This window comes from Harpia harpyja, chromosome Z (genome assembly GCF_026419915.1).
Source record: "Harpia harpyja isolate bHarHar1 chromosome Z, bHarHar1 primary haplotype, whole genome shotgun sequence".
Taxonomy (NCBI): Eukaryota; Metazoa; Chordata; class Aves; order Accipitriformes; family Accipitridae; genus Harpia; species Harpia harpyja.
The window spans coordinates 24,270,524-24,279,403 of NC_068969.1; the positions used below are offsets into that span (position 1 = coordinate 24,270,524).

Below are 8,880 nucleotides of genomic sequence, written 5' to 3' on the forward strand. Positions count from 1 at the left end.
GGTTCCCCTCCTCAGCGATGGGCCGTCAGCACAGAGATCAGGTTGCCTCGTGGCAGGTGCAGGAGCACAGGGAAGGTCAAAATGGGTATGAACTGTCTACACTTAAGAGGAAATTTTATTTACAATTTTAATCGCTTAGGTGTTTCCCTGCATTTCTTGCATGACTCCCTAGGTCGCAGATGCTACCTTACTTAATGGAGTTATTATTCAATCAATGTTTTCTTAATATATTTGGGTGTTTGCTTCTTGATTATAATTTATACTTAAAGGTTGAGTACGAGCATACGGCTAGATTTTGTCCTTTAATCCACAAAGAGGAGGACCTCACCATCCAATATTTCTTCTCCCTTTGACAGGACTCCTTGAGGGAAGAGGCACTCCCCAAGCCAGAGTATGGATAGCGGAGCCAGGTCCATGGACGGTGCCCGAGCCCGTGTACACTGCTGAGCCTGGGTGAGTCTGCATGTTCATCTTCAGCCACTGAAGGAGTTCCTGACTGTAGGATTATTGCACGCCACTGCCAAGTTTACTCTTCGGTATCTGGGGAATTCTTTGCGGTATGAATAAGCAACCAGATGTTGTCCTTTTGATTATACAGAAAAGAAGCTCTTGTTGTTCAGTAAGGAAAATGGTGAACAACAGATCTAGTTAAAGTTAGCAGGGACCCCGCTTTACTCAGAAGAGTTCTCCAGTCTACAAGTAGTTTCATGGATTTCAGTAAGATGCAATTTGCGTATTATGAGCATTAGTCCAATTTCTGTTTTCTCAAGATTTATAGAAAACCAGTACTTCTGAAATACTGAAACAAACCTGATAAATGGCTCTTAAAAGACTTGTGACCAACTCACAGAAGGCATCACCACACTTTGTACTAAAAGCCCACTTTTTTGACAATCTCAGCAGAATTTTCAGGGATGAATAAACTGTACATCCATGGCTGGACTGATGGATTTACAGTCAATCCCTTCAAGTGATGGAGGAGTACAGGGACATGAGCAGCAGTACTGGGACTTTTTCTGAATCAACTGGAATCAACTGTCTGGGTTTTTTTTTACTGACTATCTCCTTGTACTGTCTCCTTTCATACGGCATCACAGACACGTATCTGTGACCTTTACAGATGTCACATCAGCAAAGAATAAGGTTCAGTTAAAAATAAGAATGTAGTACTTTGAGATCTGGAGTAAATCAGTGTAGCTTCAATAGAGTCAGCAGAGAGATGCTGATTTACAGACACCGAGGAGCTTGTCCTATGATTACAAATAGTTTGAGTGAATTGTTACTACTGTGCCAGTTCAGGGATCTGGTGATTATACAAGAAAAAGTGTGTGATTCATTGGAATAGATGAGCTTTGCCAGCACGTGAAAGTGCAGTGCCTGGAAATGGGCAATAGAACTAAAACACATTTTTTATTTTTTTTAAGTGGTACATGATAATGTGCATTTGAGACTACCCGATTAAATGCACTCAAAGATCACAACGTTAGCAAACTAATACCTACCTTGTTCCATGCCCTCTGAAATTTCATCATACATAACAATTTACCTTTCTGTACCTTAACCGAGGGCAGCCAGCCTTCCTGCGGGGCTGGACATGAAATCTGGCATCAACCCCTGCAAACGGCTCTGGGAATGCTGCAAGCCTCGAGCTCAGCTGCCGGGACCAGGTCTCCCCGCAGCACAAGCGCCGGGCAGGGCTGCAGACCCGGTCGAAGAGGCGCTGCGTGAGGGTCTAGGTCCCCTTTAGCGGGGGGGGGGGGTGTCTGCCCCTCGCATCCCCTGCCCAGGGTGAGCCCCTAGACCCCTCCAGCCAGCTGCAGGCTCTAAGGCTGTGGGTGAGGAGGGCTGCACTTGGGTACATTGCAGAGCAGCAATTAGACAACAGGGAAATGTGAAATGGTCAAGAACGTCTCTTTCAACCTTTCCGCTTCTCCTGAAAAAGAATCTCAGCCTGTGGTTTTCTGACTGCAAATATAAACCAACGTTTATGAACGAGCAAATCTGACAAACCTGAGCTCCCGTGTGACCTTTTCATGTTGTTCGGAGTACAACCTGTGCTTTGGCTGTCTTTGAGGGAACCCAATTTGGGAGTGGCTGCTGTTCCCCTCTTAGCCTATAAAATACTTGAAAACTAATCATTTAATATGTAGTTTAAGATTATGGACTGTCTTTCTGTTTCTTATCTCTGAGTTTACTTAGCACTAAGACTACCAAAATAAAATCATCCTTTATGCGTGAGATTTTTATTAGCTCCTAATGTAAGAGCGGACAAAAGAAATGGGAGATTACTTCAAGCAGTGGGATCTGCAAGTGTGCTGAGCAGCACTGGGGTGAGGCTCAGTACGTTTTACATCAGCGAGAGCTTATGGGTGCATTTCCTGAATACACCAAGTACTCCTCTCTTTCAGATTTTGGAATAAAACACAGAGGTGATAGCTTGAAAATAATGGGAAACATTTATGACCCAAGTGTCCCTTTCCACAGAGCTGTGCAGAGATTCTTCAGTGTCCCACACTGACACTCTCAAGACTTTCGCTACCACTCATGATCAAGTGTATTTACTTCCACAGGGAGCAAAATGCCTCTGTACCCTGTGAGATGATGCAGCATTCCCCGTGCCCCACGTGAGGGGAGACACGCAGGTAAGAAAATGCCGTGTTTCATGCCATGCATGACTGCAGTCTTAACCTACAAAATCCCCACCAGAAGTGATAAAATATCAGATGTGTTAATGCAATTGCTCTGAAACAGAGCTGGGAAGCTTTATAAAATATATTTACTGCTGTTATGATGTGTGTTACTCTCAGGGGACAGGAGACTTAAAAGTAGCAGCCAGTAAAATCCATGTCAGCTTGTGGATTATCATTAGAGATCACAACTCGCATAGCACTTGGTTTTGTCTTTTTATAGTTCACTGTTCAGTTCAAAGTGGAACTGGACATCAAGGATGCTGTCGGTGTGTGAGAGGAATTATCAGCAGGTCGTTTGGGCAGGTGAGTTGGGCTCTGTTCTCCTGTATGCTACCGCCCTTTTGGGTTTCTTTTGTTTTCTTTTTTTTTTAACCAACTTGTTTTCCTTACCTTGATCAAGAGTTTTAAACCTTATGCAACCCTACATACAATCATTTTAATTAATATCAGCAGTGCACTTTGAAATCTTCAGATAAAAGGCAGCCTATAAATGCAACAAATTAAATTTCCAAGAGGAGTTAGGCAAGATAAGAAAAGTTCCAATCCCCATATTTGCATTTTAAGGAAATTTGAAGAATCTAGGACCTAAGTATATTCTAGAATATTTTTAGATCTAGGCATTTCACTTCTATTATTCAGGTCAAAACAACACTCTATGTACCCTTCACCTTTGAAGTATTTTGTCTCTACTTTTTGAATTCAGCTTTCCAAGTCTGTTTTATAATTAAGGTAATTAGTTGGGTAGTGTGTAGGTATGTATTCACATGTATACATGTTTTTATGACTAGTTTGACTTTAGAAATAGAGAGTTTCCAATGCTGCAAACACTTCCACGTGCACTTAAACATACGTAATTAATGCCATGGAGATTACTGAAGGAAAACAAAATGCATTCCTGAAGACGATGGGGACCATTCACTTACATTACCAAAGCAAGATTAAATAGAGATTTTTGTCATATAAATGGTCAGCTGAGAAATTCCCAAGTAAGTAAACTCAGAGTAAAAATTTCTATTTTTTCTAGTGTCCATTTTGCTTTCAGCACAGGTTTGTTTATGGGATTTTTTAGAGCCATTCTGGAATACTCAGAGGCAAGGGGTAAATTAAATGGAATGAAATAAACACAGGTTCCTGCAATTCTTGTGTCAAAACCCTTTTTGGGTAGAACTGTGAAAATCTGGGAAGTTCTCACAGACACATGCGCCAAGGTCCTTCAAGCGGCTGCCTTAGCCTTGTAGTGCTTGTTGTCTGCAAACAAGTACATTAATATTGCAGTGATTTATCTACTGGAGAATGAGGTTCTCGCTGGATTGCAGAATGCATCTGGACCAGCCTAATGAGCACATTCTTCACCATCAGAGAGGCTGTGGAGGGCTTGCAAATATTTTAGACATGATTCACAGAGCCAAAAAGTCTTGTTTACTGATATGCTATTTATACCTAGCTCAATTAAACCTCTTTGGAAAAAAAAAAAAAAATCAAGGATGCCAACACTGGCAGTGCTTTTGGAAGTGAGTATCTCCTCATTAAAAAGGTTAGAAAAACACCATTAATAATTTTGATAGATTCTTTCGGGCGTATTTATGCCCTAGTCTTTGTCCAACTGCATCAAGTATGCTATACGGTGCGATTCTGGCGGCAGACGAGATCAGTCAGAGTTTAACCGTGTCCCGGCGGCAGTCAGTCTCAGGGGCCGCATCCTTGGGGATGAGCTTTGCCCCCCGCCAGCCCAACCTTCACTCTGCCAGGAGGTGAGCTGCCAGCAGCTCCCGGTCTGCGGTGCACCGGCCCTGCTGGGCTAGCATGGTGGCTCTGGGGCAACCACCCCCGAGGTAGGGACAGATCTGGGCAATCTCCTGAAACCCAAGACCTGCAGCTCCCTCCCAGGAGCAATAATCTCATGTCAAGGTGTTTCCTGAGCAGAAATGTCTCTGCTTGGTCCAGCTCCTTATTAGCACCTGGTAGAAAAATAATTGCTAATTCTCGGTGCTGAGTAGTTGCAAAGCCTTGGGGGATGGAGACAGAGGAGAGGGCGGTGTGAGCTGCGAGGTGCGTGGCAAAGGCGTGAAGAAGAAACACAGAGGGACGTGCAGGAAGCAAGCTGCTCTGCTGAGGTCAGATCAGTTCCCGCAGGTCCTGACTTCATAAGCTAGAAAAGAGGTAAATCGCCAGAAGGTCCCATCCTTTGTGTTAGTCGCAGGCTTGGAGAGAGAGGTGCCTGTTCAAAGGAGAAAGGTAAAGAATAATTCATACCATTTGAATCTCAGTTTCTTGGAAATCCAAGTCTTTCAAACCTGGTGGTTAAAAAAATCAAAGCTATATGCGTGAAGTTCAATGTACTGCAAAGTGCTATTTCCTGGAGCCTTCACAGTGGAGTGAAATACCTTGCCTTGAAATTCAGATTAATGTATGTAGACTCTTTCTGGTGCATGAACCAGCTAGAGCTTTTGAAGGTGTCTCCTTGTACAGTGTGGCCATACCTTATTCAACCCCTTGATCAAGAGCAAGAAGCCTGTGAGATAAGCATGAATGTTGATGTGGTAGTAAGCACCAGGAGCACTGACATAAAATATTGAGATGTAAATTAGTGGTGGAAAGTAAGCACAACAGCCTTTATATAACACTTTAAAATGATGTACCCATTAAATAATAAAGGTTTTGTTCCCTTAATACACTATTAATAAATTTCAAACCGTCATATCTTTAAAAAAGTGTACTTCAGTCAAGTGGAAAGCAGACTAATGTGGATTTAGAAAGAGGTTGGGAGTGCAACAAATTATAAATGCTTTCTACTTTATCAGCATTACAGTGTACTATTAATTTTAAAAATAGCTTTTAAAAACATACATGGCATACCATAATGGAGATGGCTGTGTTTCAATACATCATCCTGATGACTCTTTCCACAGCAATGAGTTATGCAGACGAGCCAAGCTCTGTTTTGCAAATATGGTATGTACCATGCTGCAGCTGAAAGTTAAAAAGAGCGGGTTTGTCTTTTGATTCAGGATTGTGCTCTGCTGCGACTTCCGAGTGCAAGTGTTTACGAATGTGTTCTGTGTATGCATCAAAGGCCAGGTCGCTCCCTCCCACTGCGTAGCTCTCAAGGAAGCACCATCCCTGCAAAATTTCCATTGTTCAAGATCCCCATGGAGAGCTGGAATCAGACCACTAATACACATTTTGAATGATTAAAAATAAAGATGTTAATGGAAAATGCTAATGTAACTGAGTAGCTCCTTTAAAATACTTTGTCTATAAAAGTTTTCAGTGCTAATTGGCATAAGTGTCCTTAGAACGGTGCGTTATGTCTGTCTAAATGATGAAGGAGGTAGTTGCCATAGCAAGGACTGTTTTTATTGACTGCTTAAAGGAAAGAGACACATAAAACCATAACTGAGGCCAGAAAATGAATTAGAAAAATCCCTGGGTAGTTCTAACTTATACTCTAGCTTTCTTACTTGCCTTTTTTCTAATTTTCCTTAGACTGCACAGTTCTCTACTCCTCATAAAATAGCAATTACAAATATGACAGAAGTCAGCGACCCGTTTTGGCAGCCCTCAAAGGCTGGGGTAAAGCTCTGCCTTCTCGCAGGCTGGAAGGGCCCCACAGTCCCCAGACCCGATGTCCCCAAGCTTTCAGCTCAGCCTTTAACATGCCCCCAGGTGAGCAGCGTGGGGCTGGGAACAGAGCCAGAGTTTGGATCATTTAAGGCATCGGGAATATACACTCGGGTTTGTCTCTCACACATGGTCTCTTTTGTATGCACTCAGACATGAACCCCAGTTCAAGCTTTCTCTTCAGCTGTGTCATTCCAAACTTTTCTCCCCCAATATTTATGCGCAGAACTATATTGTCACTTTCCTTGCAGATTAGAATATTACTTATAGAGCGTGTATGTGCTGCATTATTGTGTTCCCTACTCCCATTTTATTTTATTTAGTAACATAAGAATATCAATAATTTAATCACCATTTACTGGCTACCTAATTCAACCCAAAAGACCAGAATTCACTAAAAGGCAGAAGATTTGTTCTCTGAAAACATTAGAATAATGATCAGGCACTAGCTCAAGCTGTAATGATAAGGTTAGCAAAGTCATTTATTTTATTACTTTATCACTTATAAAAAATAAATTTGTCCACCTAGAAATAGCAAACTCCATTTACCTCTGTACTGCTCTGTTCAACATCCTTCCTTCAGGCTTTCACTCTTGCCTTCCTACCAGCATATGTCTACTGAGCTCATCAGTTTTTGTCCCCTGTTGGGGACTACGGTAATTGAATCTGCCTTTGTGCTCTTTTATGCCAATGTCCGGTTACGTGGATTTGGAGCTGCAGTATTATATTCTTAGTCAAATGAATATCAGATGCAAAACCATCTCTCTTCATAATGCTTATGTAGCACTCTCTTTCCTCTGTTGTTGATGTGATTATACAGATAAATAATTCCGCTGGAACCATGCTGTATAAAGTCTTTGTAATGACAGGTACAAGGAAATTCCTTTGCCCAGATTTACTTCGACATGCTGCTATGCAACTAGGAGCCATAAATCTGGCTTCGTCTGCAGCCAATAGCCACATTCCAAAATCATGTTGTGAATGTGTGTGTGTGTGTCAGGCTGTGATAGATGAACACACACACAATGGTTACAATCAGCCGTCACCAGCAATTTCCTTTCTTTCTTTCTTTCCCAAATTTTCCCAGTACTTCATATGTAAGTTTAATAGCCAAAGGCACCTTCTCCAGACTATAACTCAGACCATCATGTGATGCTTCCATAAAAACAGTTTCAGATTTCCTAGTCCCTAATATGAACACCATGAGCACACGATATACTCATCAATTACAAATGCATTTGGCAGATTCAAATTTGTTGCAAAGGCTGTCCCCCCTCACTTTATGCCAGATCGTGTATTGTGTCCATGCTAGGCCAGCTTTACAACAGGTCAGGTATCATCTGTTTTCTCACATCCAGTAGAGAAGTGTGAGTCAACATCAGTATCAACTTAGCATGCTGGCTAGAATACCGGGAGTTTAACTGGGTATTCATCTGTGCTGTACATCAAATCTATATGTTGGGTCCTACAAAACGACACAGATTTCGTCTTAATGGTCGTGGAACCCCTGCCTGCAGAGCAGATTAAGTCTGTTTGTGTAGCATCCAAATATGCTGCAAGCTGTAACATCATTCTCTCATTTTTCCTATTATGTTATGATCAACTGCTATTATTCGAGATTATTTCAGCTCAATTCATGATGCATACACAGAAAAATGTTCCGCACCATCATTCTGAGAGTAAGCTATCTAGCTAAAATGAAACATGATCGTTTCTGCTTCAAGCAAATGAGAATTTCTATTTTGCACATCACCGAGTTCTACATTTTGGCATTGTTTATTTTACTGAGCCTAGCTTACAGAATTAAAATATTAATATATTGGCATTATTTAGATGGTACCTTGAGTACATCTCCCATTTATATGAATTTACCATGAGGGAGATGTTTCAAAGACCCAATCAGAGAACAGAAATAACTTTATCTTTGAAACCATGAAACATCCTCTCCCTTTTTCCCAATTACAGATTTCAGTGCTGCATCCCTCAGAAATCACCGACAATATGCTCAGCACATCAGTCATCCCACGTCCTCTGTTCAGCACCTCTGGCCGTATCTCTCGGCTCCGTTTCTAGTTTCCCAATTCAGCACTCCCACCTTTCCCTGTTTCTGGGCTGGTTTTCCATCACCTTCCCAACACTCTGGGGTAAAGGAGAGAGGGTGCATGGGCATTAGGGTGCAGACTTGTTCAGGCGGGTTTGGTAGGAAACGCTCTGCTGGGAGAGCCCCAAAAGTGATTAATAGAGAACTCCAGAAGTAGTTTACATTTCCCAGAATATGTGGAACTGTTATGCTGTCTCAGTGAGCAGCATCCACTGGCTTCCAGCAGTGCTCCAGTGTGTGCGTACGCTCTGGCCACAGAGCGAGAATCACCTGAGAAGTCTCTGAGACAATCTAGATGGAGAGAAACGAGTGTGTTGACGGGAAGTAATGGTTTTACGGTGCCCCACATCTCAACTGGGGACTGGAAAACCTTGGGTCTACTTTCCCCCTCCTGCAGCATTCTGAGTTTTCGTGAGCCTTGCTATGAGAGCAGGGGAGGAGTGTCTGACCCCGGTGTTTGTACGTCCC

The 8,880-nt window shown here is 42.3% G+C and overlaps 1 long non-coding RNA gene across 1 annotated transcript; it reads left to right on the plus strand.

Moving 5' to 3' along the window:
• Nucleotides 1-636: 636 nt before the first annotated feature.
• Nucleotides 637-5,853, plus strand: LOC128137909 (uncharacterized). Its single transcript, XR_008233898.1, has 3 exons — nucleotides 637-717; nucleotides 2,571-2,642; nucleotides 5,699-5,853. It is a non-coding gene; the product is annotated as an uncharacterized LOC128137909 (long non-coding RNA).
• Nucleotides 5,854-8,880: the final 3,027 nt, after the last annotated feature.